A 20,757-nucleotide genomic window follows, 5' to 3' on the forward strand; every position below is an offset into this window, starting at 1 on the left:
GAAACAGCCTCTACAGATGGAGACTCAGCAGTAAGAAAACGAGGGGAGAGAAATTCTATTAGAGACTGGTTAGCAGGAGAGATCCTGAGTTACCTGGTGGTATAGGTGTGGGAGTTGGCCCAGCTGTGAAGTTCAGTGGAGGAAGTTTGGTATGTTCTCTGGGCATCCACCAAACCCAAACTTGCCCATCTGACTGCCAAACAGAGAAGCATGATTTCTCACTCCACAGAACCTCTTTCCACTGCTCCACAGTCCAGTGTCTGTGTGCTCTACCCTTGGCATTGGACTTGGTGATGTGATGGTTGTATGCAGCTGCTCGGCCATGGAAACCCATTCCATGAAGCTCACTGCACAGTTTTTGTGTTTACATCAATGCCAGCAAAAGTTCAGAACTCCAGCAGAGCGTTGGTGACTTTTACGCACCATGCACCTTGGCAGTCATCGACGAGTTCTGTGATTTCACATGGTCTTCTGCTTCCTAGCTAAGTCGCTGTTGTTCCTAAACACTTCCACTTTCTAATGATATCACTTGCAGTTGACTGTGGAGTATCCTCCAGGGGGGAAAATTTCACAAACCACCTTATTGCAAAGCTGCCATCTATCACAATACCACACTTGAAGTCACTGAGCTCCTCAAGATGACCCATTTTCTATCTCAAATTGGACTGCATGGTTGGGAGCTTGATTTTACACACCTGTGAAAACGGATCTGATTGAAACACCTGAATTCAATAATTAGCAAGTGTGGCCAAATAGTTTTGTCTATATAGTGTATCTACAGAGAGATTAACTTGTGTTTCCTGTTGGACAGTCAGACAAACCTCCCAGTCAAGCTGGCTGGCTGTCAGAGAACATTTCTGTCTGGAGTAAAGTACTGCTTGAATAATGATTTTTCATCCCCATCTGCAATGAGTGCAGCCATGATCTATTTGCTGCCACTGTACACTGGTCCTCTTGGCCTTCAAAGCAGCCCAGCCCACTGGGAGTCTTCTAGATTAGCCTCCCCAGGCCTGGTCTTATCTCTGTGCTGATCCTATCCCGTCCTGCTGCTGTGGATTTTTTCTGTGGAAAATGAACTGAAGGGCTTTTGATGAACTCAACTTGCACCAACCTGATAGCGATGGTAACAGACATGGAAATGAATATAAAGAGAAAGTCTTCTTACTGATGGTCTCGTTTACTTTAGTAGGTCATAAAGAGGAATCCTAGTCTGTCTCACAATGAGCTTGAAACTCCTCACAGGAGCTCTGGAAACAATGTCTTGTCACATGCACATTAAAGAGCCCTCTAATGGGGTTCTCATTTAAATAATTCAGCTCAGGATCAGATGTCATTTTGCACACACTTGTGGGTGCTTATATTAGCGAATATCTAAGGCAAGCTAGCATCACATTTGATTAAATCTACCAGCATCAGTACAGGCTTTCTGGCATCCTGCAGCTATTAGAGGCTGTTTCTGTTTACCTCTGTCGGACATGTGAAGTAGGTCAACTGTTATAAAAATACAAAGACTTTATCCTTGTAAACGACATTTCTTTTGTGTGCTCAAATGGAAAGGTTGATGTAGCGGCAGTGACTGAGGGAGGGGGGTTCAGTGAAGGGTGAAGTCACGGGATAAGACGGTCCCAGGTGGCCTTCCTGTTTCATCAACCTGATGATCGTGACAAGAGAGCAGTTTTATGCAACAGGAACAATTCATTTTTTCAGCTGATAAAACGTGTCTCTCAGAAAACGCCTCTCAGAAACTTACAACAAATGAGCTGACGGTGGAGTTACCAAGACAACAAGAGCCATGATTCCTGATTGATGAACCACAAATGCAACCCAAACATCAGAAAGAAGCTGCTGCTGCATGCACACCCACAAAGAAGCCGTGCACCCCCACAAAAGTGCCTGCAGCCACTGCACAACCCCAGCATTTAAATTGCTTGTTGTTCTTGGTGCAAATGGTAATTTTTCAGAGTAAGTACAGTGAGCTGCAGCATGTATTTTTAGCTCGTAAATAATCAGGGAAGCAGATACATTATACAGTTTTACACTGCAGCATGGTCCGTTCGGAGATTCGACTGTGCATGCTTTACAAACAGCCTGCACTTTGCTTCAGCGAACTGGATCCCTGTGGGTGCAGTGAGAGAAAAATCATGCACACGCCAAGTTCATATTTTAGGTTGTGCAAGAGTAGCTCACATGATTTTTTTTATGCTAGCTGCAAGGCAAGAAAAATAGAAAAAGCCCAGCAGCATTTTGCAGCTGAAGGCATTACTATTCCCTCTCTTTCTCTCCCTCCCTCTCTCTCTGGCTGTCTGATTACCTCTCTCTCTCCCTCTGTCTGTCTCTGTCCCTTCTGACATCACAGAAGCATTGCAGCTTCACCAGTAAGCCATGCAATAATGTTCACAGACTGGATCTTATGCCAGTGAACCTCATCATTCGAGGAGAGCCTGTCAACACACAAACAGTCCTGTGGTGTGCACACCCGCGCTACACTGTCTCCCTTTTACCCTGGCGTTGTCATGCTATCCATCTTGTACAGGAGCACAGAGAGTGCAAGAGAGGGAGTCTTACAGGAGATGTGGGACCCAACTGTCTTCAGTCATCCCCTGTTCCCGTCGGTAAAGCCCAGGACGCTGGTTTAGAGCCTCTGCCTTCATCCTCTGCATATATTCCTCTTCCACTACCCCTTTCCTCCTCCTGTTTGTCCTTTTCCGGGGAAGCCTGTGCATTATGCGAGCAACCCTCTAGCTCCGCTGCTACACTAATGGCAGCAGAGGCCTTCATCTGGCAGGGGAACAGGATCTCATCTCCAGAGCTGCCCCCGGCTACAGTGCACACACATAGCCATACACTAAACCCCACAAATGCACTCAAAAAAGACGGGAAATAGAATTCAATTTAAAAGTAGCTCCCAGAAAGACAACAGGGGAGAGCTTGTTTGTGCTTTGGTTTGTCTCTCCATGTGTCTCACTGTGCAGCACCTTGAATATCAAAATTAATAAGAAAACATGATTTGCATTATAGCGGACACTCAATGGAAAATAAAAATATGTCTGCAGATGATGAGCAGAGACACAGCCTGGCGTCAGCATGTACAACACACAGCAATATGTCACTACTTCCATTTGAATTTAGACGTGCCGGGCTAAAATGATTGGCTCTTTAATTAATTGCATTATCATCAGCAAACACAGTGATTTTCTCCCAGCCATGAAAGCTCCTGAGAGAAGACAGATATAATGTAGCTGAGGCCACTCCACTCAGCCGCTGCAGGAGGGAATCAACAGGCGCAGGGCTGTCACATAGTCACAGTGCCCCCTACTGGTAGACATAGCAGTGACACCCTGCAGAAAGCATTACCCTTGGCACTTCATCCGGCAGCAAAAAAGCCAAGGGGTGGGCATTTGTGCACGCAGCCATGGGACACTCAGAGAATAGCATCCCTTCAGAATATGAAAAGGATTTTCTGCCAAGTGTTTGGCAGTGCATGCAGTGCTCATGCATACTCAATTTCAGGGTTGCATTTGATAGAAAACAGCTTTACATGATAGAGGGATGTGAATGTGTACCATTCAGATGGAAAATATTCAGCCTTCCATGTAAAGCATTTGTAGGCTGCCAGGGGAAAGCTCAGAAATAGAGCGAGAGTGTATCCACGTCTGCACCACAAAGGTTCAGAGGTTTACTACACATGGACTGATGTGGTTAGAGGCTTTGTGCAAGTGTTTCCAGTTGTCCACAAGAATGAATCTACATTTTTTTAACATACAAATGTAAATATTTTCAGTTTCTTACCTCTTCGTGACTGAATCCAGCCTTTAACAGGATTTACATGTTATTTTCAGTCCCAGCTGAGCAGCAAGGAGACAGACTCTGCAGACAGATCGTCTGGAGACCAATGCTGAAGACACTGAATAATGGAAGAACTGCTGGGACACTGTGTGTCAGCAGCTGTGAGATTTTACAGGGGTAGCGGGACATTTTGTGATTCACAGCTGTCAGAAGACGGGCTAGAAGTCTCACACTAAAAAATGGTGAGGCAACAAGTCTGTCAGGAACTTCACTGCATTTTGTGTTGGGGAAAAAAGTTGACTTGTGATCCTTGTGCAAGTGGAGGATTGATCATTGGTACATCTTTTACCAGAAGTCTTTGCTTTATCAATGTAACTTCTATTCATGTTCTCTACTCACTTCACCGCCTTCTCTAGCTGCAACTTTAGATCACATAGACACATAATGTTTGCTCTTCCTGGAGCCTAAACAATGTTAGTGAGATTTTCAGAGTTGAGGATGTGTACCTGGAGAAAAAATAAGGCAAAAATTTCAAGATATGCTTTAATTTTGAAGGACATGGGTCCATCTCTTTGTGTAACATCATCTTTGTTCCATCTCAAGTCCAAACTAACACATTTTTCATTAAAAACATTTGGTTATGGTTGAAAGATTCAAGAAATTCATGTTGGAATTTGTCGTAAAGGAGGTGGTGATGAGTCCTGATGCTGCACCAGTAGAAAATTACTGATCTACTGCATCTACCTCAGCTAGGTTATGTTGGATATGGAATATAAAAAAGATGTTAAAATGTCATTTGCCTGGTTTGATTTAGTGCTGAATCCTGCATGCCAAATCTTAGTTTTAACATCCTTTAAGTTGTATAAATCTGTTATTCATGGTTTAAGTAGACTTTATATATATTGGTCCACTTATGGATATATATTTTCACCTTCAGTCATTGACTCATTTATCAATATAATCCACTGAAGATTATGGTGGCCAGGAAGCATAAGACAGGAGCACATCCAAAATGCTTTGCAAAGGGAAATAACCCATATTGTTGAAAAGCATATAAACATATGCCACAACACAAGCTCTAAAAACTACAGAATAAATGCAAAATCACAAATGGAATTCCAAATTCTTGCAGGTATTTCAGTAATAGTAATAGGGATAGTTTGGTATGTTTGACTTGAGGTTATATGAGGTGAAATAGCATATAAGCATCAGAAGATGCTTGTGAGTATAGCCCCTGACAGACTAGTCAGAGCACTTTCATGGGAGCCATGCTCCTTTGTGCCACCTTTTGCACCAGGTCCTGTGCAGAACTTTTAGGCATGTTAGGGCCAAAAAATAGGCTGAAGTAAGGCCTTTAATGTCTGCCTGAGGGTACAGAAGGAAGGAAGAGTGAGTCAACCCAGGCCGTGCTCTGGATGTCCTTGCATACTACCTGGGGCATTAGAAAATTATCTGTTGGAAAAATAAAGTCAATACCACGGCAAAGACAAAAGAAATCCTGTTAAGCTTGACCTTGGCTGCCGAGTGACACGAGTGTATGTTAACACTGACTCTGGTTGAGTTTGGATGAGAGATGGAATGAAAGATGTAAAGAAACAAAGGAAATGAGACATATCTTTCAAAATAAATCATGATTATAAATAAATTGACTTTTGTGCCTCATATTTTTTTCCAGGCTGACAGCCACAACCCACTGAAAATGGCCCTGCAACACACTTTTCAGTCCTGACCCACCAGTTGAGAACCAGTAAACTAGACCAGTGTTTCCCAACCATTTTTCATAGAGGCCTCAACTTTTCATGGAGGCCTCAAACCTCAACTTTAGACACACCCCTTGTAATTGTCATAGGCGGTAAATCTTGCCTGGTTAAAATCACATAGTGTATGACCAGCTGTAATTGTAACAGCAATTAAGTTGTGTTGTTCCCTTTTAGGGTTGCACGGTGAGCTTCAGTGCACGAGTTAGCATTGTCGTCTCACAGCAAGAAGGTTACTGGTTCAAGTTTTCTGTGTGGAGTATGCATGCTCTTTCCATGCATGTGGGCTCTCTTGATACACTTCCTCCCACAGACCAAAAACATACTTATTAGGTTATTGGTGACTGTAAATTGACCGGAGGTGTGAGTGCGAGAGTGCCTGGCTGCTTGTCTCAATCTGTCAGCCCTGTGATTGACTGGTAACCAGTCCAGGGTGTACCCTGCCTCTCACCTAATGACAGCTGCGATAGGCAACCCTGAATGGGACAAGTAAAACAGAGAATAGATGAATGGACAGATGTTCCCTTTTGCAAAACATGTTGTATATGCAATTGTCTGAAAACTCCTGGACACCGTGGAAAACACACTGAAAGAGAACCCTTACAATGGTGCTGAGGTCCAGACAGCTATGGAGCTGCTAGAATAAAATCAATGAAGAGAAGACAAGGATAAAATATGAAATTTTTAAATATTAAGGTAAACACAAGAATGAACACAACAACTGATCAAAAATTAATAAACTAATGAAGAAAATATCAATAAAAGATACTAAAACAACTCAATGAAACTGGAAATTTACATTTAAAATGATCTTTCTGGTATCAATGGGGTCATTTTAAGAGTTTTCTGTCGCAAACTGCAAGTATTTGGGACACAGTAATACAAACTTCATCCCCCTAACTTTTCATGCTCCTGTCTTTGCCAAAACAACCTTACAAGACATTTTGGATCTAAATTTAGTGATGGCTGGTAAATTAAGTTATATTTCAGGACTAAATAGTCACCAAAGTAGCTTGTTCATGTTCAGGGTTGCAAATTAACTGTTTAAAGTCATTAAAATATGTCAATATTATTGCAAATTGAAAGTGAATTTTCTATTTAACCTCTGCCTCACAGGCTCTGTTTCAAATATCGCCACTGTCCACACTAATCCCACTGAAGTAAGCATGCCAGACACAGACTTGTTGTGCTAAAGCGAAGCGTTTTGTTGGGAAACGGCAGCAGCAGAATGGGCATATGGTTGAACTGGGCAGAACATATGTCTCCAGTATTCATGCTCGAGTCTTCCTCCACAAACATGACAGACCCAGGCCAACATCCCCGGGCAAAGAGTCTGCTCCTTCCTTCTTTCAAACAACTCCCCAGTGTTAGAAGTGTGCATTACATAACAGCCTTTGGAGTTAGATATAGTAGAAAACACAGAGCTTATGTGACCTAAGATGTTACATGGAATAAAAATCATGCATGTCCTACAATGTGCGTCTGTCCTACTTAGAATATCTGCAGGCCTGTTTGATCCTGCTCACTTCATCTCCTCTGATCTAAATATATATTTTCCCTCTAGGGACTATGTTTTCGAATTGCCTTTAAAATCCTCATGTAACATTGATCTTTAAAGGTAGAGTTTAAGAGTAATCGCTGGAAAGTGTCCACTCATGAGGGATGGGCTCATAACACCCATCTGTTCTCGCGCTGATGGCTGAGAGCATTTATAAACCTGTGGAGATGTATTAGAAATCTGTACTTACAGCATAGCAGCTGTAATATTTATCAGTTATATCAGGAAGTTGTCGTGTGCTTATTAATGTCCTCATTATGAAGGCTGCAGGTGAAGCTTAGCGTACAGTGCGTTTTCTCCTCATCATTGTGTTTTCATCACAAAGTGCCCTTCATCAATAAAAGAATGAAAAAAAAAAAAAAAGAACAGATATTAAATGTTTATAGCTTGATCATTTTTATCTTCACAACACTGCAGGAAAATAATAGGTGACACAGACTGCAGCACAATTTCTATGCAGCAAAGATGCAGTGATGACAAAGAGCACAGGCTTGGCATGTCTGTGTGTCTCTGGAATAGTGACATGCAGCATTAAAAGTGTTGCTTCATTTCATCTATGTTTTATTTGTGGCCCAGTGCCGACTGTATCCACATTTATTATTTCATCACTTTACCTTCCTGCTGATCATAACAATGATTTAAAGATTCCACATTAAATGATGAGTCAGTGCACCAGTATAAGATTTGGGTAAGAACTACATGCAACACAACCAAGCTGTATGGAGAGCAAAAATATCTGATAAATGGACTTTAGCTTGTGTAAAGCTTTTCTAGTATGAATACCCAAAGCACTCTAGGTCACACCTATCTATTCACAGCCTACTTTAAGTGATAGCTGCTATATGAGGTGTCTGTTAGTTCAGTGGTTCCCAACCTGGGATCAAGGGACCCCTGGAGATCTCAGGGAGACGCAGGGCTCTGTCTGCTCTCATGTTGACAAACTGAAATAGATGTTTCTTAAGTTGGTGATTGGACTGTGAACTAAACAGCATAAAGAAAAAGCAGTCCTAAAGTGCCTGTATGTTTACTGTAGATGCACACAGTCTTTTTAAAGCCCTTTAATGTAACTGTTCTTGTTTTTCTGACAGTTGTGAGGGTTAGTAGATAAATAAACATATGGTTGTGTTAACCCTGCAGTCAGATATATTCCCCCAAGAATACGACTTCTTCGTCGCGATGAAAGAAAAACATTTTCTCATTATGAAGTTGAAGGTATTCTGATGTCGTTTTCCTCATTTGACATAAAACGATCTTAATTAGGACTATTTGTGTCACACATGATAGTAAATTGGTTTTGAGTCTCTATAACCCACCAGGGAATAAAGGCAGACACATCTGCAGACATCTCACAGCTTCCTGATGAGATGTTTTCTGTGGTATCTCACTTTATCAGCTTAATTCATCTGATAGGGCAGATATAATCAGCTCTGTTTCGTCTCATCCACAGATCAAATTTAACTCATTTTCTTTTTTTAATTGGTTTATCACAACTATATTTTGTTTGGCAGCGCCGCGTAGAGATGAAAAGAAAATCAATAAATAATGCACATGTATTAAAGTGTGTCTTTGAAGGAGATTTAAAAGTGGATACTGATCTGATTAACCCACTTTTGTCAGGCAGGTTGAGGCAGGTGGTTGTGCAGCTGCAATCTTAGTCTCTAAAGGCAGAACAGAAACAGAGCTAGTCTAGACCACAGGTGTAACCTAAGCTTAAGTCCTGCAGCATGCTTTAGGTTTAGTCTTTTCTTTAACACTTCAGTAGCCAGTGGAACAGTGCTAAACTAAGATGGAGTTACATGCTTTTTCTTGTAAATCTTGTTCTAAATTAACTTTGATTATCCAATCCATGATCAGTAAACAGCATTTAAGACAAATATCTGATTTATAGAGTTGTTTTTATTGCATTAGTTAGCCTTTATTTAACTAGACCTTACAGATGTTAAACATTATGGTAGTACTTCATTTAAGTGGGCCCTTATGACATAGTAAATCTATGGTAATATGCGGTAATTATTTAGTATTTGAATATGATTGTAATTACCTTGTAATACATTAGCATTTTACCAAGTCATAACTCAGTTATATTGAGAAAGTATTTACTTAGTAATAATGAATTAATTATCAGGCAATCCTTTGTCATATTGAAGCAATTCTGTGGTAATCAGGTGGTATTTACCCTAATCCTAACCCCCCAACTCCCTTAACAAAACAACCCCCGTCCCTAACCCTACCCTTACCCTAACCCCCTGACCACTGACCCTAACCTCCAAACCCTTATCCTAACCCCTTAACAAAACCAAACCCCTAATCCCCCGACCCTAACCCCCTGACCACTGACCCTAACCTCCAAACCCTTACCCTAACCCCTTTACAAAACCAAACCCCTAATCCCCCAACCCTAACCTCCTGACCACTGACCTTAACCTCCAAACCCTTACCCTAACCCCTTAACAAAACCAAACCCCTAATCCCCCAACCCTAACCTCCTGACCACTGACCCTAACCTCCAAACCCTTACCCTAACCCCTTAACAAAACCAAACCCCTAATCCCCCAACCCTAACCTCCTGACCAGTGACGCTAACCTCCAAACCCTTATCCTAACCCCTTAACAAAACCAAACCCCTAATCCCCCAACCCTAACCCCCTGACCACTGACCCTAACCTCCAAACCCTTATCCTAACCCCTTAACAAAACCAAACCCCTAATCCCCCAACCCTAACCCCCTGACCACTGACCCTAACCTCCAAACCCTTACCTTAACCCCTTAACAAAACCAAATGATAAGCTTTATAGCTCAACAGCTCTACACATAGGGTAAAGGGAATAAAAAATGAGTGTGTGATTTCAGACACAACCCTTGTCTATGTTTATATTCTTTCTCTGATGCTAACAAGTGAGAAAAGTCAAATTCTAAAATCAAAAACACACTTTTTTTTTTTTTTTCTCAAACATGGTTTTAGTCATTATGGTCATTATCGTATTATCACGCTAATTTATGCCCCTGGGTTAAATTTCATGAGAGTTTTAGTTTGAACAAGTAATTTGATGCTAAAAGGGGCTGTAATCTCATGATTGATGCTGGTTCACAAATTCTGCTCCTGCAGAGTTCTATATCAGATAGTGGAGTTAGGAGGAAATGTGAGAGGAGGCAGTCACCACTTAGACTATGAAAACCTGAGGGTTATTTGTTTTAAATGCATGTTTTGGGCAGCATTAGAGGTAGGATGCAAACACAGCAGCTCCAAATGACAAGGCAGGTGCAAAAGATAGCGGCCACTTCCTGATATTTTGGCTTCACATTTGTAAAAAGAGGAAATGAAGACATCTTAACCATCAGTCAGTGGTCAACAGTCAGTGGTAAGTATTTACACATTGGATGTTTTACTGTTTTATTGATTTTCTAAAACAATCAGGGTCAATATAACTTGGCTGTTTTTTTAACACAAATATAAGAGACCCTTTTTAATGTCAACCTGAAGACAGATTTCATAACAAAGCTATGTCAATTCAATATAAAATACGCAATGTTTGGTGTCTGCCAAAGATAGCATCTTGTCTGATGGCAAAATGCACCCTTTAGGTCTCATCAGACCAAAGAATTTTCTTCCATTTGACCATAAAGTCTCCCACATGCTTTTTGGTGGACTCTAGTAAAAATTTAATCTGAGTTTTCTCCAACAGTGGCTTTCTCTTTACCACTCTCCCATAAAGCTTTGACTGGTGAAGAACCAGGCAACAGCTGTTGTATGCAGAGTCGCTCCCATCTCAGCTGCTGAAGCTTGTAACCCCTTCAGAGTAGTCATAGGTGTCATGGAGGCCTCTACTTGGTCTCCTTCGTGCACAATTACTGTTTGTGACGATGACCTGATCTACGCAGATTTACACATGTGCCATATTCCTTCCATTCCTTGGTGATGGATTTAACTGAACTCTGGGAGATGTTCAGTGCCTTAGAGATTTTTTAGTATCTATCCTCTGACTTGAGTTGCTTGGCATATCCCTTTGTCTTAATGGTGTAATGGTAGCCAGGAATACTGGTTAACCAGTGACTGGGCCTTCCAGACACAGGTGTCTTTATACTACAGTCACTTGGGACACATTCACTGCACACAGGTGATCCCCATTTCACTAATTGAGAGACTACTAGCGCCAACTGGCTGGACTTCTGTTGAATTAGGTCAATCAATTCAAAGGAGGTGACTATTTATGCAATCACTTATTTTACATTACATATTTTCATTTATCTAATTGGCATTAAAGAGGTTGTATTGCAGGTTTTGGCAGAAAAGCAAACAATATTGAGCATGATTGATTTATAAAATCAATAAGAATGTTAAACATTCAAAAGGTTGACTGTTTACATAGGCATTGTATTTATAGTCTTCTTATAGTTGCATCTTATCTTGGGTGTAAAGTCAACCACTTTAAGTAATTTGCAACCCAAGATGAGAATCCACTGAACTAATACCCAGTACTTAAGTTACTGTAATTGCATGTATCTTCGTAGACTTGCACCGTGAAGTTTGTGTTTCTTGATCCATGAGCCATAAGCTCACACAGCATGTTCTGAAACCAAAGCGGGAGAAGTGCCTTACTAAAAATGTTCGAGGGGATTTCTTGAGCTTTCCTATTGCATATCGTAGTACTCATTGGATCTTCATTGGAGTAACGACGGCACTTGTTCCTGTGAAACCAACAAAGCCACCAGGATCTAACACCTCCTCCTCCTCCCCGGCTGAAAGAGGAGCACTGCTTCTTCTCTGTACGTTTGTTCCAGTCAGCAGGTTCACATGGATGCCTTCCAACTTCCCTGCAGTGTGCAGAGGAACAGAAGGTCTCTGCAGTAATCTGTTGCCATTTTCTTTACAATCCAGCAATTAACTTCACCCAGTGACAAAACAAAGATTTTTCTCAATGTAATCTAATTAGGAAGTGATTCGTTTTGTTCAAAAACAGCCACCCAGTCCCCCGTGGGGATTCAAATGATATGTAACTGAAGTTTAATGGGTCTCGTTGGCAATAACAAGCTGCAATGAATATTAATACTTTAAAAAGACAATAGCACTCTTTATGGGTTTAAAATTGTGCTGCTTGTGTTTCATACAAAGGGCTGAGGAAAGGCTTTTGCACAGCAGCACTGTGACCTGCTGAGAGGGAGCAGAGGCACGAGTTTATTGAGGCTCAGTGTCACAGCTCAGACAGCCTCAATGCAGAAACAGATGCTGCACTTAGAGGAGCGGAGGCGACACAGAGAGACACAGATAAGCCACTGCAGCAGCCGTGCTCCCACTTTCTTTTTTAGAACGGACTGTAATTATTCAGGGAGAGTCAGCTGAGCTCCATGCTGTTTGTCAGCTCCGCTCTGCGTCACGCTCACACACTTTCACACACTCATGCTGCTAGATGCGACTGCCAGCTACAGAGCTGCTGAACTGAACAAACAGGCAGACGCGGCTTGCACAGGAGCAGGGAGAAGTGAAGCGGCATAAAAGTTTCTCCAAACTGGGATTCACACCAGTGACCGAGCCACAAATAAACTTCACAGTCTGGATTAGTGATTTCCAACCATGTCTGCGGCTGCCATGGGACACTTCAAGGGACAGCTTTGGGTTTTAAAAAGTGAATTTTATTAAATATTTACCATGTGTAGAAGAAAGACAGACAGCTCTGTATGAAAGAAAGAGAGCGGAGAGACAAATACCAGTAGGCGATGGGTACAGGCAGAAAAAAAGAGAGAGAGGAACAGATGAGAGGTAAACAGGGCCAACACTACTCTGCATTCACTGCAGGCCATCTGAAAATGCATGCCTTGTAGTTATATTGCAAGCTGCTTATGGTTGCAGAAATGTACTCTGCCCATTCTCTTACACCTTTTATTAAATACTTAAGGAGTGATTATCCAAAAAAATCTTCTGGGAAGCACCTCTGCAACCTCCAGGTTCAAGCCCCTCAAAATACCCTTAAATGTCCTCATATGCAAGTGAATTTGTCTCAGAGTGGATTTGGAGGTTGTTTGCAGGTGATGTAACATTACAGTGAAGAGCTTCAGATGGGGCTCTGATATCTGCATAGAGAAGCACAATCAAAATGCCAAAGTTTTTTGCAGTTTACAGCTCTGCTGACCAGTCAAATGAGAAAAAAAACAGTCTCAATCTACTTTCCAGTTCCAGAAGTAGTGACATCTTAAGGAAAAAAGTTAAAAAGCTCATGTAGAAATCAATAAATAGGAGCTGGTCTTTTAGCACCCTAATGGCTTTTCATTTGGATTTTAAAATGTGTATTGAATTAAAATGAAAATAGAAAAAAAGAACTTCATCAGGCTCACATGACTGCAAACAACCTATAGGATTTACACATTAAAAATGTTGAATTACTGGTGTATGTTTTAGTAAAATGGTCACTGTAAATAAAAGTGGTTAGATAATGAATAGCTGTGTGTGTTTATTTATATACTATATACATTCAGCTTTGTTGTGTAGTATTTGGCGTTGTTACCTGAAAAGAAATGCCTCAAAAATGTTTTGTTCACTTGCTGTGATTGCTCTTTGCTAAGTGGAAAAGGCCTCATTTGAGTTTTAAAACTACCACTGAGACTAACATGAACTGAAAAGAAATGGTTAGGTAAAGATTTCTGTTTAAAAGTTGATTAATTTCTCCCAGAGCTTGCTTGCCGATTCAGCAGGAAGCTCTGTTTAATTGTTACATAAGGAGTAGGCTGTTAAACCTGAATGCCAGGAGTTTTGGTTATGATTGAGAGTGTTTTAACAGCATTCAGAGAAGTTTATGCACTCACAAAAAGACAAAATAACCGGGTGGAGGAAATTATTAATACTGTTTATGCTGTAAATAAACCATTCAAAGAGCTGATGAACAATTTCGTAATGTTAATCTTGGAAGCAGATGATTAAACAGATTCTATTTCTGTCATCAGGCAGATCAGAGAACGACCAGATGAATCAGACTAATTTCAAAATAATAAGGCAGTAACTACAGGTGTGGTTTGGTAAACAATAGTAGCCAATTATGAGGTAAGCATGGATAAAGCTATAGCAACAATTTTATCAGAATTGGAGGTTGTTTAAAAGAAGAGCAAGTAATTCTTGGCAGAAATGGTGTTTTTGCTCTTGCCCTGACCAACTTTGATGAGATTTTGTTTTACCAGTTGGCTCCACTGACAGTTTCCTGTCGAGCTTGTGTTATGTAGTTTGCTCCTCTTGGTGGACAAAAATCCTCCTCTTAATCATGCCTTTTGTTGCTCTGATCGACCAGTGATCAGTGCAAATGATAGAACATCTGTCTAGTCACTCTCTGAGTGTTTTCAAAGGTTTTGTCTTTCTCAAACCACTATCTACGTGTTGCCCAGATGTGGATGGATGTGAAATGTATCTCATGGCATGGGTATGTGTAAGTCAGTCTGAAGTGTCATATAATATTGGAACTTTATGGATAAAAGTATATGGACACCTGACATTACACCAACATGGACTGTAATGACATATTCAAATACATGTACTTCCTTGGAAGGCTTTCCTCAAGATTTTGGAGTGTTTCTGTGGGAATTTGTGCCCGTTGGACGAGAAGGCCTGGTCTGGTTGGATGAGTGTAAGCATTAAACTCATCAAACCACGTCTTCATAGTCCTTTCTTTGTGCACTGGGGAACAGTCATGTTGGAATAGAATTGGGCCTTCCCCAAACTTCTGCAACAAAAATGGAAGCATAGCATTGTCCAAAATGTTTGTATGCTGAAGTATCAAGAATGGCCTTCGCTGGAGATAAGGAGCCTAGAGCCAAACCCTGAAAAACGGCCCATACCATATCCCTCCTGCACCAAACTTCACTGTTGGAGCAACGCAGTCAGGCTGGTAATGTTCCCCCAGCATCCACTAAACTCAGACTCGCCCATCTGACTGCCAAGCAAAAAAAAAATATGATTTGTCACTCCGTGGAACACGTTTCCACTGCTCCACAGTCCAGTGTTGATGTGCTTTACACCACTCCGTCCGACCCTTTGCATTGGACTTGGTGATGTGAGGCTTGCATGCAGCTGCTTGGCCATGAAGCTCCTGCTACACAGTTTTTGTGTTTACATTAATGCCAGTGGAAGTTCGGAACTCTTAAGCTTTGCTGTCAGCAGTGTTGGCAACTTTTACAAACCATGCGCCTTGGCAGTCATTGACCCCATCCTGTGATTTCACATGATCTTCTGCTTCATGGCTGAGTTGCTGTTGTTCCTAAACACTTCCACATTCTAATAAATCACTTAGAGTTACCTGTAGGATATCCACCAGGGATGAAATATCAAGAACTATCCCACGTCAGTGGTGGCATCCATCACAGTATCACGCTTGAAGTCACTGAGCTCTTCAGAACAACCCATTTTGCATCACAAATGTTTGCAAATGGAGACTGCATGGCTCGATGCTTCATTTTATACTCCTAAATTCAATAATAAATATGTGGCACATGTGGCATATATCAAAATTAAACAATCAGAGGGAGGCTGTGCTCATAATCTCATTTGGTGCTTGATTTATACTATATTTTGACCAAAGCACTTAAGATAGTAATGTGTGGAAGAAGGAAGAGGGATGTAAAACTGCACCTTTAGATAAGGAAAGGCATTGTCTAGTGCAAAAAAAGGCCAGCTGTTAATTTAGAGATGATACACATTAAATAGGGTCAGTTTGAACCCAATGATGATAGGGTTAATACCATTCAGTTTAAGACAGGCTCAAAATAATTGAAATGATCCAAAGAGGTCTAGATGGAGGGATCTGGCTCTTATTTCTCTCATATGAGAGGGTTGTACTGGTAAATCTGACCAAAAAAGAAAAAGATCTGCTGCTACTGATCTGTATTACTCTGTTCTGCCTAAAATGTGATGCAAGTTAACCCAGGAGCAGGGTCAGATGAATGGTGAACTGTGGTTGATAGACTGCCAAGAATTTTCAAAGGGCCTTTTTAAAAAAGGGGGAGAAAAAAAGTATTTGAATCTATATCCCCACTTTCTCCTGCCAGGCAGAGGAACCTTCCACCTTTATTCACACACTGAACTCAATTAAAGTCAGCTTCTGACCCATTTCCTTTGCAATGAGCTTGGGGGAGTATCTGACAAATGCAAGCTCATGTCTGCATGTGCCCAGAGGATTGTGGCTTCAAGGAACTCTCCAAGATCAAAACTATGAGGTGTGGGTAATCGCATGCAAATTTATCATTGTGCAGCAAGCTCGAAGAAAAAGAGAGAGGAAAACAGGGAGAGACAGGCTTTGAGTGTTAGCATGCCTTTTTTTGCTACAATATACTACTGTGACTTCAGAAGAAAACACACAGCAACCACTACAGGTTAAACATGGGTTAAATCACACACTCAACATGCTGATTACCAAGACAGTAACACTCACCAGTAGCAGCCTTCATGTAGAGTAAGAAGCAGGCTTCAAAGAGAATCTATTAGCAGATGAAGTGCTAACGATTTTAGGACAGCAGTCCATTAAAAGCCACTTTCTTTAAAGCGTCAAAGACAAAGCTCATGGGTGTGTGGAGTCCAGCTCTGAGCCTATCAGCTCAGTGTGGAGAAAAAAAAAAAAACAAGAGATCTGGGCCACTGGGACGTTCCTGTGAGCATTATCAGCGCTCCTTAACTATTCTAAACTGACATCAATTGCTGTGCCGGCGTGATCCCAGCGGACCTTGTTAGCTCCATTTAATGGCAAAATGAGCCAACTTCTAAGTCTTTCTCTGGCAGTGGGAGCTGTAAGTCCAGGCTGCTCTGTTGTATTAGGTGGTGAATGTAAAAAGATATCACACTAATTACTGGAGGGACACAGGTTTGGGAGGCTAAACATTTGTACATTTGTTAGCACATGGAGCCAGTTTGTCCTGGCATTCAGAGAAACACATTTTTATAGGGATGCTATCATTATTGTATTAAAAACATGTAAGAACTGTTTAGTTAATGGAGCGTTTAGCAGCCAGGATTATATATGAAGTATTTTTAATCTGCACTGTGTAGATGCCGTGACCCCTGACCCATTAATCATTAGTTCTTATTCTTACTGTAGAAGCAAAATAAGCAAATTGTTCTTGAACATCTGATAGTGTAGAGGCAGGAATGCCCACAGATATGCCTGGGCTGCTGAAAGACCAGCTAATTGGCTCTACCCAAATCTGATTTATTTATATCAATGTGTGTGCTTTATCTCTCCAAATGCTCTCTCTGACTTCAACAAATACACTAATGGCCATTTAGACAAGGCAATCTAAGCCATCTAGCTTGCTAGTCAGTGCCTTTACAGTGATTTTTTTCCTACAGAGCTTTTCTTGTTGATAAGGTTGTGTGGCAATCCTGTAATGAGGTTTAGTGGTTTTGATATTGCAAAGACAAAACCATTTCAACAGAGGTGTTTCCTTAAGTCGGTTACATTTTAATTAAGCATCACCTTAATATATACATTACTGAAATACACTCACCAGCCACTTTATTAGGTACACCTTGCTAGTACTGAATTGGACCCTCTTTTGCCTTTAAAAGTGCCTTGATTCTTGGTTAAAGGTCACATATTATGCAAAGTACACTTTTTCTGGCTTTTCTAACAAAATGTGTGCCCCTGGCCTGTCCACAATTCCCCCCAATCAGAAAAATCCATTCCCTTCCCCCTCTCTATCTATAAATTTCAGAAAATGTGTGTTGGAACAAGTCGTTCTCAGATTTTCCCCTCATGATGTCATGTCAGGAAGTTAGCACCACCCCCAGGTTTGGCTGGCCTTCCCCTCTTCCCATTCTCTCAGCAGTAGGCTGGGAGAATGATCAGGAGAGCCACATCCATCAAGCTACATCCATTTCCTGAGAGGGGCGTGGTCAGGGGTGGAGTCAGACAGCTCATTAACATTAAAAGCTACAGAAACAGCTCATTCTGAGCAGGGCTGAAACAGAGGGGTTTTTTTAGACATGCCAAAAAATATTACTGGACTGTTTTTCAGAAACAAGCTTCACAGGCATGTTTTGGGGACCTCTGAGACCAATATAAGCTTGTCTTAAAGGGGGAAAATATGTGACCTTTAAGTGTTGGAAACATTCCTCAGAGATTTTGGTCCATATTGATTTTATAGCATCATGCAGTACAGATTCGTCGGCTGCACATCCATTATGCAAATCTTCCATTCCTCCTCATCCCAAAGGTGCTCTATTTGATTGAGATCTGGTGACTGTGGAGGCCATTGGAGTACAGTGAACTCATTTTCATTTTCAAGACACCAGTTTGAGTTGATTTTAGCTTAGTGACATGGGACATTATCCTGCTGGAAGTAGCCATCAGAGGATGGGTACACTATGGTCATAAAGGGATGGACATGATCGGCAACAATACTCAGGTAGGCTGTGGCATTTGAACAATACTGAATTGATACTAAGGGCCCAAAGTGTGCCAAGAAAATGTCCCCCATACCATTACACCACCACCAGCCTGGACCATTAATACAAGGCAGGATGGATCCATGCTTTCATGACGTTTACGCCAAAGTCTGACCCTACCATCTGAATTTCACAGCTGAAATCAAGATTCATCAGACCAGGCAACATTTTTCCAATCTTCCATCGTCAAATGTTGGTGAGCCTATGTGAACTGTAGCTTTAGTTTCCTGTTATAAGCTGACAGGCGTGGCACCTGGTGTGGTCTTCTGCTGCAGTAGCCCATCTGCTTCAAGTTTCCACATGTTGTATGTTCAGAGATGATATTCTGCATATATTGCTGTTACTTTTCTATCATCTCGAACCAGTCTGCCCATTCTACTCTGACCTCTGACATCAACAAGCCATTTTCCTTCACACAACTGCCACTCACTGGATATTTTCCTTTTTCAGACCATTCTTAGTAAACCTTAGACATGATTGTGCCTGGAAATCCCAGATCAGCAGTTTCTGAAATACTCAGACCAGCCTGTTTTTCACCAACAACTATGCCACATTCAAAGTCACTTATATCCTTTTTCTCCCTATTCTGATGCTCCGTTTAAACTTCAGCAAGTCATCTTAACCACATCTACATGCCTAAATTCATTGTGTGATTGGCTGATTAGCTATTTGTATCAACAAGCAATTGCACAGGTGTACCTAATAAAGTGGCTGGTGAGTGTGCATGAACAAACACGATCCCATAGATGCACACTAATGGAGAGAGGCCAGAGTGAGGGATGCTGCCCATGAAAGAATGCCCAAATGTTGCAGTGCAAGGGCACCTCATCATTCCTCAGGACAGAACTGGCACCTGACTCCACATACCAGAACAATTACCAGACCAGGGACCTACTGGTTCCCAACCTAAGTCCTTACAGACTGTGTGCCACTGAGCTACTGCAGTGTTAATATGGGATTTCATTCTGGGTTGCAGCTTAATACTGTAGAATCTGTAATATAGTGTAAGGTTGCTTTCACACCAGAGCATTTTCCTAGATAGTCCAGTTTGTTTGGAGTGGTGTGAAAGCTCATTCCAGCTGTGGTCCGCTTTAAAACAGGGGTCTTAGTTTCCTTCCAAAAGATCCCTGGTGCAGTTGGAACCAAATGAACCCCAATCAAACTGAGCCCCCAGACTATAAGGTGTGAAAACAACCCAAGACTCATGGCTATTTAAGATACATGTTGGATTAAAGAAAAAAAAGGTGTGATGCTCCGTTTTTGTATTTAGCAAAGTCCAATTAGGTTGTTTGCAGAAAACAGAAGATGTGTTTGATGCAACAACACAGCAAAGAACTCCTGATGGGGTTGCAGAAGGTAATTTCTGCAAAGAAGGACCATAAAAATGCCAGTGTTTGTGCTGTTTAAAGTTGAGCTAACTTTTAAAATAGTGTAAAAATCTTGGGCTTTTTTGATACTCATCAGAATCAGAATCCACTTTATTGGCCAACTAGAAAAGCAGTCAGAGAGCATAGATTTCCGCCATTAACTCTATCTCCCAATAGTGATGAATCCTTTAAAAATTTCCTGGATCTGTCCCCATGTGCCCCCCACCACAGCATTCACTGATTACTCCCTCCCTGGTGCGGTGGGAACACAGTGAGGCAAAGCATTGGCTTCACTATGGGTGGACTGTCATGGTGGAAGCATTGCCTGCTGGTGCCAACAGATGTACTGACAGTCTCACCCATGGTCTCACCGGACGACTGAAAGTCATGGCAGAGGGTGAATATTCCTGTAGTCTAGTCCCCCCAGCATTGTGAGTATTCTCACCACAATTCGCTGTCTTTCTCTCTGTTACACTCCTACTAGTCTCTTCGACCAGTTGTGTGTCCTTCAAACTCTATAAACTCCAAAACTTTGAATAGAAACCAAGCAGCAACCTTCGGTCCTGAAAAATGAAGCCAATGTGGAAGTGCAAAAAATTGCTATACCGCGAGTGTCCACGTCAGGCTGGCTGCAGGAAAACCGGAAGTTCTGTCTGCACACATTAAACAGCCGGTTTTGACACACAAAATAAACTGGTTTACAGCCTGTTTCAAAACACCAAATGTGTCTCATTAGCTAGCAGCTTATTGTGCTCCCACTGTACGGGGGGGTGAATTTTTTTGTACCACAATCGTTTGGATTATATTTAGGATAAACCTCACTTCATGGTGATTGGTGTGTCTCATTTGATTGACAGATAGCTCGGCAGGCAGAG

Source organism: Cheilinus undulatus, linkage group 1 (assembly GCF_018320785.1).
Source record: "Cheilinus undulatus linkage group 1, ASM1832078v1, whole genome shotgun sequence".
In the NCBI taxonomy this organism is placed as follows: Eukaryota; Metazoa; Chordata; class Actinopteri; order Labriformes; family Labridae; genus Cheilinus; species Cheilinus undulatus.